Below are 25,457 nucleotides of genomic sequence, written 5' to 3' on the forward strand. Positions count from 1 at the left end.
CAGGGTAAGACAGGAACCATGTGTTACCAATATTGCTGTCATGAACAAGTAATGTATAGTGTTAGAGGCGCATATGTGCACAGTGTATGAGCTCGTCGTCATCTCACAGCTGTGTGTATACTATTGTACTTCTGGTCCTATACTGTACACCTAGCTAACCCTCATTTTCCTACTCTTGATTTTCAGGTGTATGCAATCACTAAAGTTGGAGGATTAGCATATTTAATGGAATAAGTAACACACATAATAGTAATTATATGGCAAAAAAAAAGAAATTGAAATTAAAACTTTACACCAGTACACTGCATACAAACACATTTGGGAAAAAATTACTGCACCATTTTTTTTGAGAACTCCTAGCTGAACAACAGAATATTCCAATTTTTTTTGGGTGGACAACAAAGCTTATCCTTTCCAGTTTGGAAGACACAGGGGAACAATTCCTTTGCATCTTCTACATCAGGTGCTGATTTTTGTAGGGGCGTAATTAAGGCCCTCCTAATTTTGTACATAGCCTGTTATCAGTGACACTTGGTGACATAATTATTTCTTCAGACAGATGGAAATAAACTGCAAACTGTTAAAACGATGATATGGTACATGGTCTTAAAAACAAAACTTGTAAGGAAAGAATTCATGACCTTAATATGTATAGTTTAGAGAAGAGAAGATATGACAAAAACTTACAAGTACACTAAATGGCCAAAAGCATGTGGACACCTGACCACCACACCTATATGAGCTTGTTTTATCTCACATTCCAAAACGATGGGCATTAATTTAGAGTCCCACCAACCTTTAGAGTCCCCCCACCACTCTCTGGGAAAGTTTTCCACAACATTTTTTAGGGGTAAAACAGCATTTATGATGAGGTCAGGCACTAATGCTGGATGAGAAGGTTTGAATTGAAGTTGGCATTCAAATTTATCCTAAAGGTGTACAGTGGGTTTGAGGCCAGGGATCTATGCAGGCCACATACATTCCTCCACACAAAACTAACCTTGCTTTGTGCCACATATTAATACTTATATACACATGTATACAGATATATACATATATATATATATATATATATATATATATATATATCCTTTGGAGCCCTTTCCACTCAAATATCTTAAAATTGCAAAAAAAGCATATTTAAACATTGTTTATATTTCATAATGTGTTTACTAATCTATATATTTAATGTACATATTTCACATTTCAATATTCTTAACATACAGGAAAATATTCTTTGTATTTTTAAAAAGATATTCCAACATATACTGTATCTGTATATACCTTTACTTGTTTATATTTATATAGGTATGTATATATATATATATATATATATATATATATATATATATATACTGAATATATATATATATATATATATATAAAAAGAACATTTCTTTCTAAATAAATAACATTGGAATATAAAATATTCATAACACTACTCAGGTTTGGTGCTGTAGGTCTAATGCGGTGTCAGGTTAGAGCAAGTGATGGTTATATTACATATAAAATATTGAAAAATACTAATAATAATTATTATAGTTACTGTAAAATATAAATACAGGGAGTGCAGAATTATTAGGCAAATGAGTATTTTGACCACATCATCCTCTTTATGCATGTTGTCTTACTCCAAGCTGTATAGGCTCGAAAGCCTACTACCAATTAAGCATATTAGGTGATGTGCATCTCTGTAATGAGAAGGGGTGTGGTCTAATGACATCAACACCCTATATCAGGTGTGCATAATTATTAGGCAACTTCCTTTCCTTTGGCAAAATGGGTCAAAAGAAGGACTTGACAGGCTCAGAAAAGTCAAAAATAGTGAGATATCTTGCATAGGGATGCAGCACTCTTAAAATTGCAAAGCTTCTGAAGTGTGATTATCGAACAATCAAGCGTTTCATTCAAAATAGTCAACAGGGTCGCAAGAAGCGTGTGGAAAAACCAAGGCGCAAAATAACTGCCCATGAACTGAGAAAAGTCAAGCGTGCAGCTGCCAAGATGCCACTTGCCACCAGTTTGGCCATATTTCAGAGCTGCAACATCACTGGAGTGCCCAAAAGCACAAGGTGTGCAATACTCAGAGACATGGCCAAGGTAAGAAAGGCTGAAAGACGACCACCACTGAACAAGACACACAAGCTGAAACGTCAAGACTGGGCCAAGAAATATCTCAAGACTGATTTTTCTAAGGTTTTATGGACTGATGAAATGAGAGTGAGTCTTGATGGGCCAGATGGATGGGCCCGTGGCTGGATTGGTAAAGGGCAGAGAGCTCCAGTCCGACTCAGACGCCAGCAAGGTGGAGGTGGAGTACTGGTTTGGGCTGGTATCATCAAAGATGAGCTTGTGGGGCCTTTTCGGGTTGAGGATGGAGTCAAGCTCAACTCCCAGTCCTACTGCCAGTTTCTGGAAGACACCTTCTTCAAGCAGTGGTACAGGAAGAAGTCTGCATCCTTCAAGAAAAACATGATTTTCATGCAGGACAATGCTCCATCACACGCGTCCAAGTACTCCACAGCGTGGCTGGCAAGAAAGGGTATAAAAGAAGAAAATCTAATGACATGGCCTCCTTGTTCACCTGATCTGAACCCAATTGAGAACCTGTGGTCCATCATCAAATGTGAGATTTACAAGGAGGGAAAACAGTACACCTCTCTGAACAGTGTCTGGGAGGCTGTGGTTGCTGCTGCACGCAATGTTGATGGTGAACAGATCAAAACACTGACAGAATCCATGGATGGCAGGCTTTTGAGTGTCCTTGCAAAGAAAGGTGGCTATATTGGTCACTGATTTGTTTTTGTTTTGTTTTTGAATGTCAGAAATGTATATTTGTGAATGTTGAGATGTTATATTGGTTTCACTGGTAAAAATAAATAATTGAAATGGGTATATATTTGTTTTTTGTTAAGTTGCCTAATAATTATGCACAGTAATAGTCACCTGCACACACAGATATCCCCCTAAAATAGCTATAACTAAAAACAAACTAAAAACTACTTCCAAAACTATTCAGCTTTGATATTAATGAGTTTTTTGGGTTCATTGAGAACAGGTTGTTGTTCAATAATAAAATTAATCCTCAAAAATACAACTTGCCTAATAATTCTGCACTCCCTGTATATATTCAAATTATTTTTTAGAATTTTTAAGTACATCTATAGTAATTATTTACATTAATTATTCATATTTTTCAATATTTCATAAATACATAACATCTTTATCTCATATCAGGTTAGCACACATGAAGAATTAGTGTACTCCTGTTGGGTTTATGTGCGAATATATATATATATATATATATATATATATATATATATATATATATATATATATATATATATATAGATTCAGTATATTTTTAAAAAGAAAAATATTTTACATAGCAGAGCTATATGAGAATACTATGTATAAAGTAGGGGAATACAGCACTCAGCACAAAATACTCCTGATTGATCTGATATGCAGATGAAAGGCTGAAACATTTGTATCCAGACACAAAAACTACTGACACACCTCGGTTAACTCAAAAAACCATGATATTTATTCCTTTCAATAAAACAAAGCTAGCATGCAAATGTCACAACACATATAGAGCCCCACTGCAGTGGATAAACTAACCACAGTATGTATGTTAGTACAAATACCGTTAGATATAACATGAGCTAAAAAATGACAGAGATACATTGATATACAATAGTATGCAGATTATGCCAACAAAAAGTGACTGAGAACACCGATATATGCATATATCAAATAGAAAGTCCTGATGAAAAGACTTGATGTAATATAATTCCTTAAAGTCTCAAAGTCACTAATAAGGCATTAAACACAACTGGTAGGAACTGACATTATCGAGGTAAGAACGTCCTCAAACATCAGTTAGCCAGAAATCTCCAATCTCAGCAATTTTCAGCTCGTTTTCCTTGAGCGGCACATGTAATTGTAAGAAATGCATACGACCTTGTTTGTTGCAGCGTGATCCGGGTATGTTAGGCAACGAGGCATTCAGGTAAGTGGACCGGGACTCCTCCTCTGACGTCCTTTCAATCCCAACAGGTAGCGGTCTGTATCTTTTGCTCAAGAGAACACAGGTCAGACTTGAAGCTCCGTTTATGGGTAAAGCTGATTTCTTACGCCTCTTGGCAGCTTTACCCATAAACGGAGCTTCAAGTCTGACCTGTGTTCTCTTGAGCAAAAGATACAGACCGCTACCTGTTGGGATTGAAAGGACGTCAGAGGAGGAGTCCCGGTCCACTTACCTGAATGCCTCGTTGCCTAACATACCCGGATCACGCTGCAACAAACAAGGTCGTATGCATTTCTTACAATTACATGTGCCGCTCAAGGAAAACGAGCTGAAAATTGCTGAGATTGGAGATATCAGGCGAAATGATATTTGAGGACGTTCTTACCTCGATAATGTCAGTTCCTACCAGTTGTGTTTAATGCCTTATTAGTGACTTTGAGACTTTAAGGAATTATATTACATCAAGTCTTTTCATCAGGACTTTCTATTTGATATATGCATATATCGGTGTTCTCAGTCACTTTTTGTTGGCATAATCTGCATACTATTGTATATCAATGTATCTCTGTCATTTTTTAGCTCATGTTATATCTAACGGTATTTGTACTAACATACATACTGTGGTTAGTTTATCCACTGCAGTGGGGCTCTATATGTGTTGTGACATTTGCATGCTAGCTTTGTTTTATTGAAAGGAATAAATATCATGGTTTTTTGAGTTAACCGAGGTGTGTCAGTAGTTTTTGTGTCTGGATACAAATGTTTCAGCCTTTCATCTGCATATCAGATCAATCAGGAGTATTTTGTGCTGAGTGCTGTATTCCCCTACTTTATACATAGTATTCTCATATAGCTCTGCTATGTAAAATATTTTTCTTTTTAAAAATATACTGAATCTTTATAATTGATTTTGGGGTCTGCACCAGGCCTATGTTCAGCTAACGCTGGCTAGGTATTACATTTTGCAAGACTTTTCAAATTTATAAACACTATTTACTAGGTGTTTCTGAAAAGTACAGTTTCTCTTCCTATTCTTATTTTTACTTCTATATATATATATATATATATATATATATATATATATATATATCTATATCTATATCTATCTATCTATCTATCTATCTATCTATCTATCTCTATATATATATATATATATATATATATATATACAGTATCTTACAGAAGTGAGTACACCCCTCACATTTTTATAAATATTTTATTATATCTTTTAATGTGACAACACTGAAGAAATTATACTTTGCTACAATGCAAAGTAGTGAGTGTACCGCCTGTATAACAGTGTACATTTTCTGTCCCCTCAAAATAACTCAACACACAGCCATTAATGTCTAAACTGTTGGCAACAAAAGTGAGCACACCCCTAAGTTGAAATGTCCAAATTGGGCCACAGTGTCAATATTTTGTGTGGCCACCATTATTTTCTAGCACTGCCTTAACCCTCTTGGGCATGGAGTTCACCAGAGCTTCACAGGTTGCCACTGGAGATCTCTTCCACTCCTCCATGACAACATCACGGAGCTGGTGGATGTTCGAGACCTTGCGCTCCCCCACCTTCCGTTTGAGGATGCCCCACAGATGCTCAATAGGGTTTAGGTCTGGACACATGCTTGGTCAGTCCATCACCTTTACCTTCAGCTTCTTTAGCAAGGCAGTGGCCATCTTGGAGTTGTGTTTGGGGTCATTATCATGTTGGAATACTGCCCTGTGGTCCAGTCTCCGAAGGGAGGGCATCATGCTCTGCTTCAGTATGTAACAGTACATGCTGGCATTCATGGTTCCCTCAATGAACTGTAGCTCCCCAGTGCCAACAGCACTCATGCAGGTCCAGACCATGACACTCCCACCATGCTTGACTGTAGGCAAGACACATTTGTCTTTGTACTCCTCACCTGGTTGCAGCCACACACGTTTTTACACCATCTGAACCAAATAAGTTTATCTTGGTATCATCGAACCATAGTACATGGTTCCAGTAATCCATGTCCTTAGTCTGCTTGTCTTCAGCAAACTGTTTACAGGCTTTCTTGTGCATCATCTTTAGAAGAGGCTTCCTTCTGGGACGACAGCCATGGAGACCAATTGGATGCAGCATGTGGCGTATGATCTGAGCACTGACAGGCTGACCCCTCCACTCCTTCAACCTCTGCAGCAATGCTGGCAGCACTCATATGTCTATTTCCAAAAATATGGAAAATGACTGAGCACGTGCACTAAACCTCTTTGGTCGACCATGAGTGGAACCTGTCCTGTGAAACCGCTGTATGGTCTTGCCTACCATGCTGCAGCTTAGTTTCAGAGTCTTAGCAATCTTCTTATAGCCTAGGCCATTTTTATGTAGAACAACAATTATTTTTTCAGATGCTCAGAGTGTTCTATGCCATGAGGTGCCATGTTGAAGTTCCAGTGACCAGTATGAAAGAGTGTGAGAGCGATAACACCAAATTTAACACACCTGCTCCTCATTCACACCTGAGACCTTGTAACGCTAATGAGTCACATGAAACCGGGGAGGGAAAATGGCTAATTGGGCCCAATTTGTACACTTCCACTTAGGGATGTACTAACTTTTGTTGCCAACAGTTTAGACATTAATGGCTGTGTGTTAATACAGGAAAAGAGAGAGAGAAGGTGGTCTTGCTAATAAAAAGTTCCTTTATTGCAACATCAAGGTCAGCAAGACCGCCTTCTCTCTCTCTTTTCATGTGACTATTACCAGCCATTTGGTACTTGCTGTATCTCTCTTGCTGTGAGTATCTACACCTGCACCAGGGCGAAGAAAGCCTCCACCCCTCCTCCCATGCTGAAATGCTGACACACCTATACCTCCTTACAGCTCATTGCCGCACACCGATTTCAAGACAGAAGCTAACACAGAAGGGCAGATTATGCTGAGCAATTTCTCAGCCCCGTAAGGCATACGGATACCTGGATACTCTGCTTCCTCTGATGGCTAACAAGAGCTGCATGATAGGAGGAGTGAAAAGTTGTTCCTGCCTTTGGTAACGCAAAGTCTTTGGATTTCTTAGGGGTGAGTAGGCTCTGATAAGACTTGAATACTAAATAAGTGTATGTGCAGGTTTGAAAAGGTACTCGCTTTGTTTTGACTATTTCCATTGTGTATACTGTGGGATATTTAATCTCTTTGTGTGTTAATAGAGGCAGTAAATACAGGCAGTATGAACCTTGTAGCCCGTGTGGTGTGTAGTTTCCAAACTGGAACCAGAGTGTTCCTTGCTCTGTCCTCCGATGCGACCTCTCTTTACGCCCACTGATGATGTCACAGGAGCCGGCAGTGTAACCTGATAACCATGGTGTTAAGAACACTTGGCAGTCTCTCAATATGGCAAACTAGAGACGCTGGTATAAACTGTATAAGCTGTAGAAGCCTGATCTAGACTTATTTACACCAAAAGCTTATATTGAGTGGGGGTGTATGAGAGCTTCTTGATTTGTCACGTCTACACAAGCTTACCCTAAATTCAGTGCAATAAGCTCTATAACATACCTCCCAACAGTTATTTTTCCTTTTAGCCTCTAGGAATATGTGCTACACATGTGCGTTTGAAGGTGCATACCACCCCCTAAGGGCCCCATAGAACGTCCCCTGTCTCCAGTATCCTGGAATCTTCCCATCTTCCTCAAATTAGTATTGACTATTCTTTTCTTGTTGCTTACTTGTGGCTCTAAATCTCTCTGCCTCCTATGACCCAGTTGCTCTTTTGCCATTTTTTGCCACCATTGTGCCACAAATCACAGACATGCTTCTGACCATTTGTTTTCTCATATTGGTCCTGATCTCTGATCTTTGTCCAGCGGCTCCTAAGAGCAACTGCACTCCCATATGCAGCATTATTACAAAAAATGTTGAGAATGTATCCTATTTCCTATCAGGTTGGGATTTTATAGACTGTTTAGTCTGATATACAACAAGTTAACTCTCCTCTGTAAAACTCATTCACCTAGATTACAAGTTTTGTGCTATAGAGGGTATTTAATGAATGTATCAAGTGCTGCTTTGATGTACTCGTGCATGCTTTACTCATAGACATCAGTGAGGAGACAGTGTCAGAAAAACACCTGCGATCGCGGAGTGAAAAGCCCTGTAACGCAGCCCCATTGATGTCTATTGGGAAAAAAAAGTTACATTTAAACCTAACACCCTAACATAAACCCCACATCTAAACACCCCTAATCTGCTGCCTCCGACATCGCTGCCACCTACATAATGTTATTAACCACTAATCTGCCACTCCCGATATTGCTGCCACTGAAATAAATCTATTAACCTCTAATCTGCCGCACCTGATATCGCCTCCACTATACTAAAGTTATTAACCCTTATTCCCCTGCACCCTAACATTGCCCACACTATAATAAAGATATTAACCCCTATTCCGCCGCTACCCGCCATTGCCGCCATTGAATAAAGCTATTAACCCCTAAACCGCCAGCCCCCACATCGCAAAAACCTAAATTAAACTATTAACCCCTAAACCTAACCCTAACCATAACCCTAATCCTAAACCTAACACCACCTAACTTTAACATAATTAAAATAGAGCTAAATTAAAGTTACAATTATTAACTTAATAATACCTATTTAAAACTAAATACATACTTACCTGTAAAATAAAACCTAAGCTAGCTACAATATAACTAATAGTTATATTGTAGCTAGCTTAGGTTTTTATTTCACAGGTAAGTTTGTATTTATTTTAACTAGGTAGACTAGTTAGTAAATAGTTATTAACTATTTACTAACTACCTAGTTAAAATAAATACAAACTTACCTGTGAAATAAAACCTAAGATGCCTTACACTAAAACCTATCATTACAAAAAATTAAAAAACCTACCATTACAAAAAAATAACAAACAAAATTATCCAAAATAATAAAAATTATTCCTATTCTAATACCCTGTTTTTTTTAAAAAAAAAACACCCCAAAATAAAAAAAACCTAATCTATAATAAATTACCAAGGGCCCTTAAAAGGGCTTTTGTAGGCCCTTAAAATGGCTTTTTGTAGGACATTGCCCTAAAGAAATCAGCTCTTTTCCTACAAAAGAAAAACAAACACCCCTTAACAGTATACAAACCCCCACCCCCCAAACCCACAAAATAAAAATAAAGTAAAACCTAATCTACCCATTGCCCTGAAAAGGGCATTTGAATGGGCATTGCCCTTAAAAGGGCATTCAGCTCTTTTGCTGCCCATTAAAAATAAAAAAATGGCTATTCTAAAAACAAAAAATCCACCCCAAAAAGAAAATAAACATTACATAAAATAACAAACGAATTATCCAAAATAATAACAATTATTCCTATTCTAATACCCATTGTAAAAAAAACACCCCAAAATAAAAGAATCCTTATCTATAGTAAACTACCAATAGCCCTTAAAACGGCCTTTTGTAGGGCATTGCCCTAAAGAAATCAGCTCTTTTTCTAATAAAAAATACAAAGACCCACTAACATTACAAACCCCCACCCCCCAAACACACAAAATAAAAAAAAACTATCTAAAAAAAACATAATCTACCCATTGCCCTTAAAAGGGCAATTAGCTCTTTTAAGAACTGCCCAAACCCTAATCTAAAAAAAAACCCACCCAAAAAAACTTAAAAAACCCTAAATCCTCTTTAGGTATTCACAGTTGCTGAAGTCCCGCTTGAATGATCTTCATCTTGGCGGCTCCATCTTCATCCAGGCAGCTCCATCTTCATCCATTGTGGGACCATCATCTTCTTTATCCCTGCGGTCATTGCACGGAGGTGGAGGTCAAGGCGAAGGTCCTAGGCAGAGTTCCAGGCGAAGGTCCAAGGCGGAGGTCCAGGCAGAGGTCCATCGATCCGACATTGAGATCCTCTTCATGCGATCATCTGCCGCACACTGAGGATTTAAATGCAAGGTACCCCTTTTATACTGGGGATATTGGCTGAAAAAATTTAAATCAGCCAATAGGAATTAGGGCTGCTAAAATCCTATTCGCTGTTCAAATTAGCCAATAGGATTTAAGAAGATCTCATTGCCCTACAAAATGCCCTTTTAATGACTATTGGTAGTTTATTATAGATTAGGTGTCTTATTTTGGGGTGTTTTTTTTAAATGGGTATTAGAATATGAATAATTGTTATTATTTTTGATAATTCATTTGTTATTTTGTGTAATGTTTTTCTTTTTTCTTTTTGGGGTGTTTTTTTTTTTTAGAATAGCCATTTTTTTATTTTTAATGGGCAGCAAAAGAGCTGAATGCCCTTTTTAAGGGCAATGCCCATACAAATGCCCTTTTCAGGGCAATGGGTAGATTAGGTTTTACTTAATTTTTTTTTTTGGGTTTAGGGGTTGGGGGTTTGTATACTGTTAGGGGGTTTTTGTTTTTCTTTTGTAGGGAAATAGCTGATTTCTTTAGGGCAATGCCCTTAAAAAAGCCATTTTAAGGGCCCTTGGTAGTTTATTATAGATTAGGGTTTTTTATTTTGGGGTGGATTTTTATTTTTATACAGGGTATTAAAATAATAATAATTTTATCATTTTGGATAATTTCGTTTGTTATTTTTTTGTAATGGTATGTTTTTTTATTTTTTGTAATTTTTATTTTTTTATTTTTTTGTAATGGTAGTTTTTTTTTTTTAAATGTTAGCTTTCGTGTAAGGCAGCTTAGGTTTTATTTCACAGGTAAGTTTGCATTTATTTTAACTAGGTAGTTAGTAAATAGTTAATAACTATTTACTAACTAGTCTACCTAGTTAAAATAAATACAAATTTACCTGTGAAATAAAAATAAAACCTAAGCTAGCTACAATATAACTATTAGTTATATTGTAGCTAGCTTAGGTTTTATTTTACAGGTAAGTATGTATTTAGTTTTAAATAGGTATTATTTAGTTAATAATTGTAACTTTAATTTAGCTCTATTTTAATTATGTTAAAGTTAGGGGGTGTTAGGTTTAGGGTTAGGGTTAAATAGTTTAATTTAGGGGTAGTGATGTGGGAGGCCAGAGGTTTAGGGGTTAATAACTTTATTTAGTGGCGGCGATGTCGGGGAGCGTAGGAATAGGGGTTAATAATGTTATTAAAGTGTGGGAAATTTTGGGTGCGGGGGAATAGGGGTTAATAACTTTAGTATAGTGGCGATGATGTCATGGAGCGCTGGAATAGGGGTTAATAAATTTTATTAGTAGCGGCGATGTTGGGAGCAGTAGATTAGGGGTTAATAACTTTAAAATAGTGTTTTGCGGTGCGGGAGGGCCTCCATTTACGGGTTAATAAGTAGTTTATGGGTGTTAGTGTACTTTGTAACACTTTAGTTATGAGTTTTATGTAACAGTTTTGTTGCGTAAAACTCATAACTACTGCTCTCAGATGGCGCAATGGATCGTTTCGGTATAGGGTGTAACGCAAGCTTTTTAGCCTCACCGCAAAACTTGTAATGGCAGCGCTATGGAAATCCCATGAAAAAAACGAATTTTTTTTGAGTCCACAGGACTGACGTTGCATTACAGGCTAAAAGGCTTGCGGTGCTGCTATACCAACAAGACTCGTAATGGCTGCGTTGCTGTTTTAACCATGAAATTACCATTTTTTCAGCGTTAAAACTCAAAAGCACAACTCGTAATCTACCTGATTGTGAGCTAAAAGAGACTGCACTTGACTACTGAACAAGCACAGACTTTTTTCCAGCTGAGTCTCTGTTTTCTTTTTGTATATACAAATTACTCTAGGAGAAGCCACCCTACACGCACAAAGCGTAAACCAGATAAGGACTCCTTGCTCACATGCCGAAGAACTGCATCTCACTGATGAGTTCCAAGAAAGGCTAAAGTATTTGCTTGTTTTTTTTTTTTCCCTTTAACCAGAGAATTGCCTAGTATTTCTAGAATGGACTACACAATATTTGTTTTCCATTAAAAGCATCCTGAGCTAACAGAGACTGCACCATGATTTCCATATATTTTTTCCAACTTTGCTCACCATCAGCTGAGTGTGTCTACACATCTTTCTTGAAAGTGATGCACGAGGAACAGCGGTGACTTCCTTCCCCTCCAACCAGAAATTTGCAGAATCCTCAGCACCACCGTCAGCTGATTGTGTCTATTTTCTTTTTTGTAGTAAAATGACACAATTCTCTTTAATGCCTTTAAAGTTTACACCAATAAAAAAGGGAATAATATAAAAAGACACAAAAAATGTACAATCATTTCTTACTCTATACAAAATTAAAAAAAAGTCTGATGAATAACTATGTTCACTAACGCTGATATTAGTTTTTTTATGAGAATTGTGTAGTCTATATTCTAAAATACAGATGTTGGAACATTCAAGAGACCTAAATTGTCTTTTACGTTGTGAACTACAGACAACCTTCCGCCCAACAATCTTATTAGTTGAGATTAATGTTTGCTCAGAAAGTTATTGTACAATTTGTTATTTTTATACAATTGTAACTTCAATTTGATACCATGAGATGATAGCTTTGGATGTGCTCTGTATATGAAACATTAAGGCTCTGCTGATGGATAAATGTAGAAAACCACATAAATCACTTAATAAGGAAATTTTATGTCAGTGAATGAAATCAAATAGCAGGGAATCAGTTGACAATTACCAAAATATTTTCTTTTGTTCCTGACAAAGATACAGTAATATTGATGTAATGTTCTACTTGAAAAAAAATGGATGACTCATTAAAATATTGGATTTAAAGTATTGAAATACTATTTATATAAAATAACCCTTGTAATTTGCTGGTAAAATATTTCCTTGCATGGTTTTTTAAACTAACCATTTATTTCCTGAATTTTATTTTGTGCATTTATTTTCGGATGAATGTAAAAATACTATTCAATAATTATTTTGAAATGTCCTTGTCAATTGCCAATAAGTATGTACGTTTTACTATTGGTCATGGTTAGTCATGACCCCAATCAAAAAACAAAGACAATCTTTTTTTGTGTGATGCTGCTGGCTTGTAGCAGTAACACTGGCTACTGCTTTAACTTTATTTAAGCAGATGCCCAGCTGCTACTATGTTGACCTGAACATGTTTCCCATAGGAAACAGTGAAGACATGAATTTCTGTTAACAAATTCCAAACCAACCCCTTAAAGGACCACTAAACACAATAAAATATTATATTCTATAAATGCATACTAAAAAGATAATGCTAAAAACACTTTGGGCCAGAATACAAGTGGAGTGCCCGAGAGATAAGTGGTTTATTGTGGGGGTTAGCTCTCGTCGGGCTTATCACTTGTGTTACAAGTTGAAAGTAAACATGATCACTTGAGCGCAATCGTGATTTACACTAGAATGATTACCGGCTACAGCAACTTCAGAGATCTGGTTAACTGTTTTGCGAAAAATAAAAGTTGCATAAAACACATTAAAAATACATTACAAAGTATTACACTCATAATAACACCATCTAATAAAATTATTAAAAAACAAATTCCACAAAAAAGTTATAAAGGCTCAAAGATATATTATAGGAAAGGCAGGCAAAGGGCTTTAACATTGAGATACATACATATACATATATAAATATAAATGTATATGTATGTGTATAGATATGTCTGTATATGTGTACATATGTATTTATTTATATATATATATATATATATATATATATATATATATATATATATATGTATGTATTAACAGACATATATACACATGTCTAAAGATGTACTGTATATGTATGTATATAGATGTGTCTAAATGTGTACATATGTATTTATGTATATATATATGTATATATGTATTTATGTATTTATATGTCTACCTATGCATTTACTGTATGTGTGTGTGTGTATATATATATATATATATATATATATGTATTTACAGACATATATACACATATAAACACATAAAATACATATGTATACTTAAATATATATATATATATATATATATATATATATATATATATATATATATATATATATATATATATATATGTGTGTGTATTGGAGCCCTTTGCAGTTAAATAGATGAAAACATGTTAAAGGATATTTATGCAATATTCATATTTAATAAAGGTTTTAACTATGTATTTACTGTAAATATTTGACATTCCAACGTTCTGCACATAGGGAATATGTTCTAAGTATTTATAAATATATATTCCTATATATAATCATCTTTATATATAGGCATAGATATACATTTAGAAAAAAACCCATCAGATATACAGCATGTAGAAATATTTATTTATGAATTAATAGAAACATATTCTGTTATTTGAAGAACATTGGAATGTGAAATATTCGTATTTTCATGTCAGGTTAGTGCAAATGAGAATATGCGATTGGTTTGCGTGTGAGTTGGATGCTAGGTTTTTTTTTAACTTTTTTTTCTCCGTTGACTTCTATGGCGGAATACGTGAACGCACACGCGGTATTCTAACTTCAGCTATTTGAGCTTGTCGGGTTAGTGCAAGAGCGAAAACAGTTTACTTTTAACTAATATGAGCACAACCCGACAAGTGTAAAAAGCTTACTTCTAGCACAATTAACGCTCGAGCTGAAGCATTAATTTACGCCCCACTCGTAATCTGGCCCTTAGTTTGAATTTCATATGAGCAGTAGATTTCAAAATTAGTTAAATTTTCCTTCCCAATGCATCATGTGACAGCCATTAGCCAATCAAAAATTGCATATACGTAGATTCAGTGACTCTTGCACATGCTCAGTAGGATCTGGTGCCTCAGAAAGTGTGCATATGAAAAGATTGTGCACATTTAGATAAAGGGAGTAAATTGGAAAGTTGCTTAACATTGTCTTAATCATGTAAGTTAATTTTGACTTTAGTGTCCCTTTAAGTAATATCAAACCAAACAAAATATTTTGTCTGTTCACATGTCTAGTCTACATATTTTTGAAGGTTACTAATATAAACAAGGACATACTTATTTGTCATAATATGAACTCATAAGATATAAACACATTTTAACAGCAGGTAAGACCCAGATATCCAATCAAAACTTCCCATATTTCTATGATATACAGTATAGCCCCCCCCCCGTTTATTTGGGATGAATGGACAAGGTTCTCACTCTGTGATAGGGGTCAAGTGAAAATATATATAAATATATAGCACTGCTGAAATCCACGCCGCCTGTAAGTTTACCTCGCACATCGGGTGAATCACATATACGGCGCCATCAGATGATAAACTGCTGTAAGTCGGATAAACTGGTGATGTTCAGAAATGTGCGGTAATACACATTTCTGGAGTGGCCAGTGACTTACAGCAGTTTATGATCTGCCGGCACGTAAATATCTAACCTGCCTCCCAAAAATGAACCCGACATGTCAAAACCCCTATATCCGCCATCCCCCCACATCACAACTAATAATAAACACCTAGATTACAAGTTTTGCATTATGAGTCAAATAGCAGCGTTGTGGCCCATAATGCATCATTTTCCCTAACGCAGCCATTACAAGTCTTGTCAGTATAGGTGTACCACAAGCCTTTTAGCCTGTAACGCAACGTCAGTACCGCACTCCTTAAAATGATGTTTTTTAATAGGATTCCCATAGCGCCGGTATTACGAGTTTTGTGTTTTGGCTAAAAAGCGAACGTTACAGCCTAAAATGACAAGATCTGTACAGCCATCTAAGCCAGTAGCTATGAGTTTTACGCTACAAAGCTGTAACATGAACTCATAACTAAAGTGCTAAAAATGACACCCATAAACTATCTATTAACCCCTAAACCGAGGCCCTCCCGCATCGCAAACAGTATATTAAAAATATTAACCCCTATTCCGCCGCTCCCTGACATCCTCACCACTATACTAAAGCTATTAACCCCTAACCCGCCACCCTCCCGCATCGCAAACACTATTTAAATATTATTAACCCCTAATCTGCCGTCCACCCACATCACCCCCACTATACTAAAGTTATTAAGACCTACACCACCGCCACTATACTAAAACCTATTAACCCCTAAACCACAAGGCCCCCCACAACAAAATATACTAAACTAAACCATTAACCCCTAAACCGAAAGCCCCCACATTGAAATAAACTAAATTAAACTATTTACCCCTAAACCTAACAACCCCCTAACTTTATATTAAAATTACCATTTCCCTAGCTTAAATTAAATTAAAACTTACCTGTCAAATTAAAAGAACTAAGTTTAAACTAACAATTAAACTAATATAATTATTAAACGAAAATTAAACTAACTACCAATTAAATTAAACTAAACTACACATTCAAAAAATCCTAACACTACTCTAAAAATTACAAAGTATCTAAATACAAAAAAATACTAAATTACAAAAAATAACAAACACTAAATTGCGAAATTATCTAAAATAAAAAAGAATTACACCTAATCTAATAGCCCTATCAAAATAAAAAAGCCCCCCCCAAAATAAAAAAGCCCTAGCCAATAAACTACCAATGGCCCTTAAAAGGGCAAAGTAAAACATACCACCCAACCAACCCCCCAAAATAAAAAACCAAATTCTAAAAAAGCCTAAGCTACCCATTGCCTTGAAAAGGGCATTTCTATGTCCATTGTCCTTAAAAGGGCATTTAGCTCTTTTACTGCCCAGACCCTAAACTAAACCCCCCCCCACCCAAAAAAACCTTAAAAAAGCCTAACACTAACCCCCTGAAAATCCACTTACAGTTTTTGAAGTCCCGCTTGAACGATCTTCATCCCGGCAGCAAAGTCCTGATCCAGGTGGCGAGAAGTCTTTATCCAGACGGCCTCTTTAATCTTCATCCAGGCGGATCTTCTATCTTGATCCCGGAGGCGTGGAGGGGGTCCATCCTGAAGACTTCCGGCGCAGAGCATCCTCTTCATACGGTCGAATTAGAGCTGCTTAAATCCTATTGGCTGAGTCAGAAGTCTTAGTTACATTGCTATCCCCAAGATAAGACTCTAGAGAATTGATAAAGAAGTGGGGTTGCCCTCTCTTGTGCCACCTGAAGGTGCCCTCTGTGTTTGTTAAGATTTGAATTGAACATGCATAAGATTGAAAGATTATGGAAATTGTATGCAAACAGGTGGTGAACAGGTTAAGGAATAGCAGGTTAAGGAACAGCAGTCTTAAGACCGCTGCTACTTAATTATCGTATCAGGTAAGCCTGAATTGTAGGACCTCCAAAGCAGCATTCACTGCTTGGTAAATAGAGCCCAATATGTAAAGTTAAATTAGTAGCTAGTGCTACTAATTCAAGCCACTAGCACAATAAAGCACATGGGTATCATTTTCTGATTGGTTGTTAAATGTAGCTACCAATTAGCAGGCACTACCCAGGGTGCTGAACCAAAAATGGTCCCGCTCCTAAGCTTGCATTGCTGCTTTTTCAAATAAAGATATAAAGTGAACAAATATAAAATTGATAATAGGATTCAATTAGAAAGTTGCTTCAAATTGTATGCTTTATCTGAATCATGAAAGAAAAAAAATTGGGTTTCATATCCCTTTAAATGGACAATCTAGTCCAAAATAAACTTTCATGATTCAGATAGGGCATGCAATTTTAAACAACCTTTTAAACAACATGAAAGAAAAAAAAAATTGGGTTTCATATCCCTTTAAATGGACAATCTAGTCCAAAATAAACTTTCATGATTCAGATAGGGCATGTAATTTTAAACAATTTTCCAATTTACTTTTATCACCAATTTTGCTTTGTTCTCTTGGTATTCTTTGTTGAAAGCTAAACCTAGGAGGTTTATATGCTAATTTCTTAGAACTTGAAATCCGCCTCTTATCTGAAAGCATTTTGACAGTTTTTCACCACTCAAGGTTGTTAGTTCATGTGTGTCATATAGATAACACTGTGCTCGCACCCGTGGAGTTACCTTGCAGTCAGCACTGATTGGCTAAAATGCAAGTCTGTCAAAAGAACTGAAATAGGGGGGCAGTTTGCAGAGGCGTAGCTACAAGGTAATCACAGAGTTAAATAGTGTTTTAATGTAACCATGTTGGTTATGAAAAACTGGGGAATGAGTAATAATGGAATTATCTATCTTTTAAAACAATACAAATTCTGGTGTAGACTGTCCCTTTAATGACTTGGAGCAAGGATTAAATAGCAATATCTCTATTTTTGCAATTGATACAAAGTTGAGTAAGGTCATTAGGTCAGTGCAGGATGAAAATGCTTTACAAGGGGATCTACACAAATTAGAAGAATGGGTAGGTAAATTGAAAAGGAGATTTAATACTGGAAAATGCAAGGTTCTACATTTTGGAAGTAAAAATAAGTAAGCAACCTATGATAAATGGGACTAGATTTAGCATAACAGAGGAGGAAAGGGATTTAGGAGCAGTAATAGATAACAAGCTAAAGATGGATGCACAATGCAGGGGAGTAGATTCTAAATCTAATAAGATACTAACACGTATTAAAAGAGGCATTGATGCAAGGGAGGAAAGCATAATTATGTCACTATATACTGTAAATCCCTGGTAAGACCTCACCTTGAGTATGGAGTCCAATCTTAAAAGAAGAAATTGCAAACAGAAAAAGTTCATAGAAGGGCCACAAAACTAATAAGGGGAATGGAGAATATAAACAATGAGGAGAGGTTAACCAAACTGGATGTTTTCTCTAGAAAAAAGATGCTTGAGAGGTGACATGATTATTTTATATAAATATATTCAAGGCCCATATTATAGTACAGAAATGGTGGAAGCTCAGTTTGTTCCAAGAAAATTGTTTGTGACAAGAGGTCAGAATTTAAGGCTGGAGGAAAGGAGATTTAATCTCCAGCAAAATTATTACAAAAATAGTTATATATAGAGATTTATCATTCTGCTAACCCTGTAGCTAACCCAAAAATACTGTTATTCTCCCAATAACAGAAATTTATATATATGGAATCTTAATTAATATGTAATAAGCACCAAATGCAATAGGCTAAAAATAAAGTCTTACTAATAGCATAGATTAAAATAAATAATATTGACTCAAGACAATGAGGCCAAATTATCAAATGTCTGTCGGACCTGATCCGACAGTGCAGATCAGGTCCGACAGACATCGGTGAATGCAGAGAGAAATACGCTCTCCGTATTCAGCATTGCACCAGCAGCTCACAACGGGTGCAATGCCGCCCCCTGCAGATTCGCGGCCAATGGGCCACCAGCAGGGGGGTGTCAATCAACCTGATCGTACTCGATCGGCTTGAATTGTGGCGATTCCTGTCCTCCACATCAGAGCAGGCGGACAGGGTTATGGAGCATCGGTCTTTAGACCGCTGCTTCATAACTGCTGTTTCTGGGGAGTCTGGAGACTCGCCAGAAACACGGGCCCTCAAGCTCCATTTGGAGCTTGATAAATGGGCCTCATAAGCTAAAACAAAAGCGAGGGTAACCCTTTGAGTGCTAAGCACTTTCCCACCTGGGTGCTAAGATTTTTTTATTTTATTTTTTATTTTTTGAACAAATTTTTTTTTATGTTTTTTTTTCAGACCCCTAAGACTTACACTGTTAGAAAGGTTTGGAGATTGCCTTTCCAATGGGTCTTGGGGGTCTGTAGCTGCTTAGATGCCTGAGATACAGTATAAATGAAGTTGCGCGGTGACATCATAATGGGAAGCCCCATCATTAGCACCAGAGTGGGAAACTCTGTGATGGCTTAGAGCTGTCCTTAGCACTCAAAGGGTTAAGTATCTTACAGAAATTAAAAACATATTAAGAAAAAAAGCTCAATCTAAAAGTTGTGGCCACAACTCTATTTAATGTACTCCAGTAATTTTCCAATGTGACAGTCTATGTCTATTGATCTCCATTATACGTGAATCACTGTCTCTGTATATTGATTTAAAGTTGGTCTGAAGTTCAAGTATAAAACATCCAGAATCCAGACTGGGCTTGCCCGGATACTCTTACCGGACCTCCAATTCCCTTATATTCATTTCCTGGGCTGAAAGGGTTCAATTTCTGTTGCCTTTTGAAGAACCTGCTGGGCGGTTATCCAGTATTTGGTCTCAGCGTCCTCTAACTTCGCGGCAGCTCCTTTCACCCAATCAGGTGTTGTTCCTAATCACGTGATGCTGAATGACCAATCAGGTAACCGTATAGAGGTAATCTTTCTAGGATGTCAATCATGATATCCGATATTTAATCGGTATTTAGTATACAGTCTATGAACATTCACTTAGTGAATTTTAAGAGCCAGAAAGTCTGTTTGGATCATCCCATTAAATAGAGACCAATACATTTTCCTAGAAAAAGGACTCTCCTTTGTGACCACATCTAGACGAAGCAAATTTAACACCTTGATAAATGTGAACCAGTTCATAAGAAAACATACCTTAAAAGGAAATTTTATAAAACCCCGCCTACAAAGACAAATCTGTAATGGAAGGCTCTCTGAGGCACCTGATGACTTTAAACATACAACACTGAAACCCAAATCTCATTATTCCCCTACACAGGACAAAGGGAAACATTTAGAAATGTTTGAAAAACTTGTAAAAGAGGACATTCAAAAATGCCCTCTAAATAAAAGAAAACAATCAAATTTAACTAAGAAAGAAAGAATGGTGTTAAATGATCTTTAGAAAGATCCGAGAATCATAATAAAGCCAGACGATAAAGGGGGGTTTTTATTAAAAAAAGATTACCTAGCAGAAGGTAACAAACTATTGGGAGATAATAGCATCTACAAGACCCTTAAATGTGATCCAATAGACACACAAATAGTAAAATTGAATAATCTAATAGAAGAAGCCAAAATGGAAGGTATTATTAACAATGAGTACAAATTCATAAATATTTAAAATCCTAGAACCCCGGTATTTACTGCCTCCCAAAAATACACAAAAACATATGTAAACCACCGGGACATCCGACAATATCAGGAATAGGCTCACTAACTTCAAATATGTCACAGTATGTAGATAGGTTCCTACAAAAATATGTCCAAACCCTCCTCTCATACCTAAAAGATACAGAACAGATTTTTTAAATTTGATAGTAGAGATCCAGTGGCAAGACAACTATATATTAGTAACTTGCAATGTGAATTCATTGTATACAAATAAAGTGCATGAATTGAGGATTAAAGCCACGTAATACCATTTAAATTATGATTATGAGATGAGGACATCACAGATTGAATTAATTATAAAATGTATTAGATTTATTTTAGATAATAATTATTTTCATTTTAAAGAGTTATTTTAGTTACAACTAAAAGGCACCTCAATGGGTACAAGGTTTGTCCCCAGTTACGCAAAACCTTGTGCTCTATATCTTCCTAATTTGGAGGGGTGACCATGAATTTCTAGAGCTATTATTTGAAGATTTGAACTCTAACAATTGGGGCTTAACCTTTACTTATGAGTCTAGTAGAGATACTATTAATTTCTTAGATGTACACATTAGTATCATAGAGAATACAATTTTAACGAAAACATACTTCAAACCAGCTGATGCTAACAATTACATACACCCAAAAGCTGCCACCTAGAAAGGTGGATTAATAACATCCCTAAAAGACAATTTTATAGAATAAGGAAAAACTGCTCAGAATTGGATGACTATCTGATGAAGCACTGTGCGCATGCACGAAATGCGTCAGGAATTTTTGACTGTCTACCTGATACCTAAGCAACATTGCTGAATAAATCACTTGCATTCAAGCTTTTTGGCTCCGGTTTCTTTCTCCTTGTCCTTTTGGAATCGACTATCAAAAACAGGCTGACATGCTAGAGCAGAAATTTAAAGATAGAGGATATAATGAATCCAAGGTCATAGAAGCTAAAACAATTGCCAGTAATAAAGACAGGAGGGAATTGTTGACAAATAAAAAAGATGTAAATAAGGGGAGAGTACTATATAATAACAATAGAAGGGGATTATCTTTTATAATCAAGTACAGTGGAGAACATAAAATGGTGAAAAAAAATCTTGAACAGACACTGGCTGCTAGTTAGAAAGGATCCGCTTCTAAGTAATATTATAGATGAATAATTGAATATCCATCAGTGATTTTTAGAAAAACTAGTAACTTAAAGAGTATATTAGCTCCTAGTCAATTTAAAAGAAAAGAAAAATATATTGACCCAGATTTGCAAAAGAACAAGATTCAAGGATTTTTTCCATGTAACAGCTGTAAAGCTTGTAAATACAGCAAAAAAAAAAGCAAGAAAGTAACATCAGCAAATAATAATAATGAACAACCGATAAGATAAATGATTAGAAGTTCTGATAGAAATGTAATATACCTGATACAGTGTAAATGCTATTTACAGTATTTAGGACAGACAAATTGGCTATTATGTGAGAGGATTAGGGAACATCTTCTAAATATTAAATGGGGCAATCATTAGCACCTTATATCTAAACATTTTACAGACATACATAATAAAAACCCCAATGGTTTAAAATGTTGGATTATAAATATACTGCTAAAAAATAGAGGTGGGATGTAGAAAAAGATCTCCTCTTGGGAAAGGCAGAGTTGATTTTTGAATTCAATACATTAACCCCCGAAAGGATTGAATGCAGAATTAGATGTGAACACCTTTATATGATTAAAGCCACGGATGATATTTAACTAAAGATCATTTTAGAGAATGTACTAATAATGACATAGATTTGATTGCTACAGATGTAAACTTTTTATTGCATAATATTGTGTATATTAAAACTGTAATAGGAAATAAACAGAAAAGGGGTTTACCAGTGGACTGCTATACACAAAAGGTAAACAGTAGGAGTATATCCCTTTAAATCTGGATAACCTGTGAAGGGGAGGAGTTGTGAAAACAAATAAAAGCCAAGCCAGAAGTCAGAGAGGTTATACTTCTTGATAAAGGCGCAAGTGTTGCGCCAAAATGCATAGATGATCCAAACAGACTTTCTGGCTCTTAAAATACTGTATACTAAATACCAATTGACTATCAGATTTCGTGATTGACATCCTAGAAAGATTACCTCTACCCATTTGGTCATGCAGCATCATGTGATTAGGAACAACACGTAATTGGGTGGAAGGTGCTGCCTTGAAGTTAGAGGACGCTGATACCGAATACTGGATAACTACCCATCAGGTTCTTCAAAAGGCAACAGAAATCGAACCCTTCCAGCCCAGGAAACAAATATAAGGCAATCGGAGGTCTGGTAACAGTATCCGGGTATGTCCGGTATGGATTCTGGATGTTTTATACTTGAACTTTAGAACAATTTTAAATCAATATACAGAGACAGTGATTCACATATGACGGAGATCAGTGGATATAGACTGTCACATTGGAAAATCACTGGTGTACATTCAATAGAGTTGTGGCCCCAACTTTTAGATTGAGCTATTTATCTTAATATGTTTTTAATTTCTGTATGATACTTAATCTCGCTTTTAGTTTAGGTTTTGTCTTGAGTAAAATGTAATTATTTTAATCTATGCTATTAGATAGTCTTTATTTTTAGCCTATTGCATTTGGAGCTTATAACATATTAATAAAGATTTCATATTCCTATCTTTTTTAGCGCTTCCCATCAGATCCATACATTTAAAAATGGTTTAGATTCAGTGTGGAGCCAACTGCCAAAATGGACGGTCGCATCTAAACAGAGCTCCATGATCAAGCAATCTAGGGAAGCTAAATCCCACATGTAGAGCGAACAATACTGCACAAGCTCAGCCTCTAAAAGATCACCTACCTGCTCTGGACAATGGCGACACCTCACCTTCACAAATAAAGCGCCATCGGCGTGACATTGTAAAACTCGCTTTCCGAACAGAACAGATTGTGGCCTAAAAACACTTAAGGCTCCTTCCACTGACACGATTAAATGAGCAGCCGAATACTGCAAGTATATCAGACATCTGACAACTGGACAGCTTCAAAGAGACATCTGAGACACACAGGCCGGGTGAGTCCATGAAGGCCGGAGCAGAGCTCAATTTAAACTACACAGCAACTAGCGCATATAGCAGAGGCCTGAGCCACGACTGATAGACTCAGGAGACTCAAGGTAATGATCCAGATTTGTGGGTTTCCTCAGCACACACAACTAGGATTGATAAGGACCTAGTATAAACACGACAAGGAGACAACCTAAGAGTGCTATAAAACAAACACCACTATTGACACCTAAAAGAAAAGTGCCAAAACAAAACCACCCATATTGCCTTAACTTAAGCATCAACCCCTAACCATCTTACCTCTGGGGCAACAATATCTTCTACGACATATATTATAAATATATACCTACTGGTATCATAGCAGGGCCTTCCATTATGCTTCTTTATTAGCCATACTTAGTGGAGAAACTGCCGATACACATTACTACAAAACTCTCTCCTGGCAACAGGCAATATCTTTACCACATTGTACCAATACAATGGCCTCGAGGAGAAACACTAAAAGTGACAAACTGCAAAAAATGCAAACAACAACAGCTGCAAAAATGAACACCTATTTCAAAGCACTTAGCTCTTCACAGAGCTCTAACATGGATCCAGATAACGAAGACTCTCACCACATAAATGGGACTGCAGACCTTATGGAAGGAAACACACCACTGACAAAGGAAGAGAACAATACCCTCACAACCAAAGCTGATTTTAATACCTTTATACAGCAAGTAGGCAAAATGCTCAAAGAAGAGCTAACTGAAGTCAAAAGAGACATAGCAGACTTGGGAGAAAGGATTGAATACATGGAAGAGCAGACTAATGACTTAGTAACCACAGTGGACAGCCGCTCCAAATACCTTTCTACTCAAGGCTCCAAAATTCAACAACTCAAATACCAACTTGAGGATTTAGACTACCAGGAAAGAAGACTAAACCTTAGAATCAGGGGTGTCCCTGAAAGCATCAATTCAAAGAATCTACAACAATATTTACAAAGTCTCTTCCAATATATACTAAATAATCCAATGCTCCCTCCATTACAACTTGATAGAGCACACAGGGCATTACGCCCCAGACCAAGGCACACAGAACCGCCAAGGGACATTATATTAAAATTTCATAAATACCAGGATAAGGAGCTGATCTCACAGGTTGCAAGAAAAGTATCACCATTGCACTTTGCGAAACACTCCCTACAAGTCTACACAGACTTAAGTCCAATGACACTTATTTATTGAAAGGAAGCTAGATTCCTTACAGATCACCTCCGGGAACACAAAATCCAGTATCGCTGGGGATTCCCGATCAGCATAAAAGTAAGCAAAAATAACAGGATAATCATCTATAAGACAACAGAAGACCTGGAAGAATTTTGCTCAGCACTGGATATACCTCCTCCTTCTCTACCACGACTACACAGGAACTCTTCCCATAACAAAGAATACCCTGAACATCAACCACAACCTCAAAGACCCCAATGGAACAAGGTCAAGAGAAAACACCATAGAAATCCCCCTACTCCACCTGCGGCAACCCCAGACATGACAG

The sequence above is a fragment of the Bombina bombina genome, chromosome 5 (genome assembly GCF_027579735.1).
Source record: "Bombina bombina isolate aBomBom1 chromosome 5, aBomBom1.pri, whole genome shotgun sequence".
Classification (NCBI taxonomy): Eukaryota; Metazoa; Chordata; class Amphibia; order Anura; family Bombinatoridae; genus Bombina; species Bombina bombina.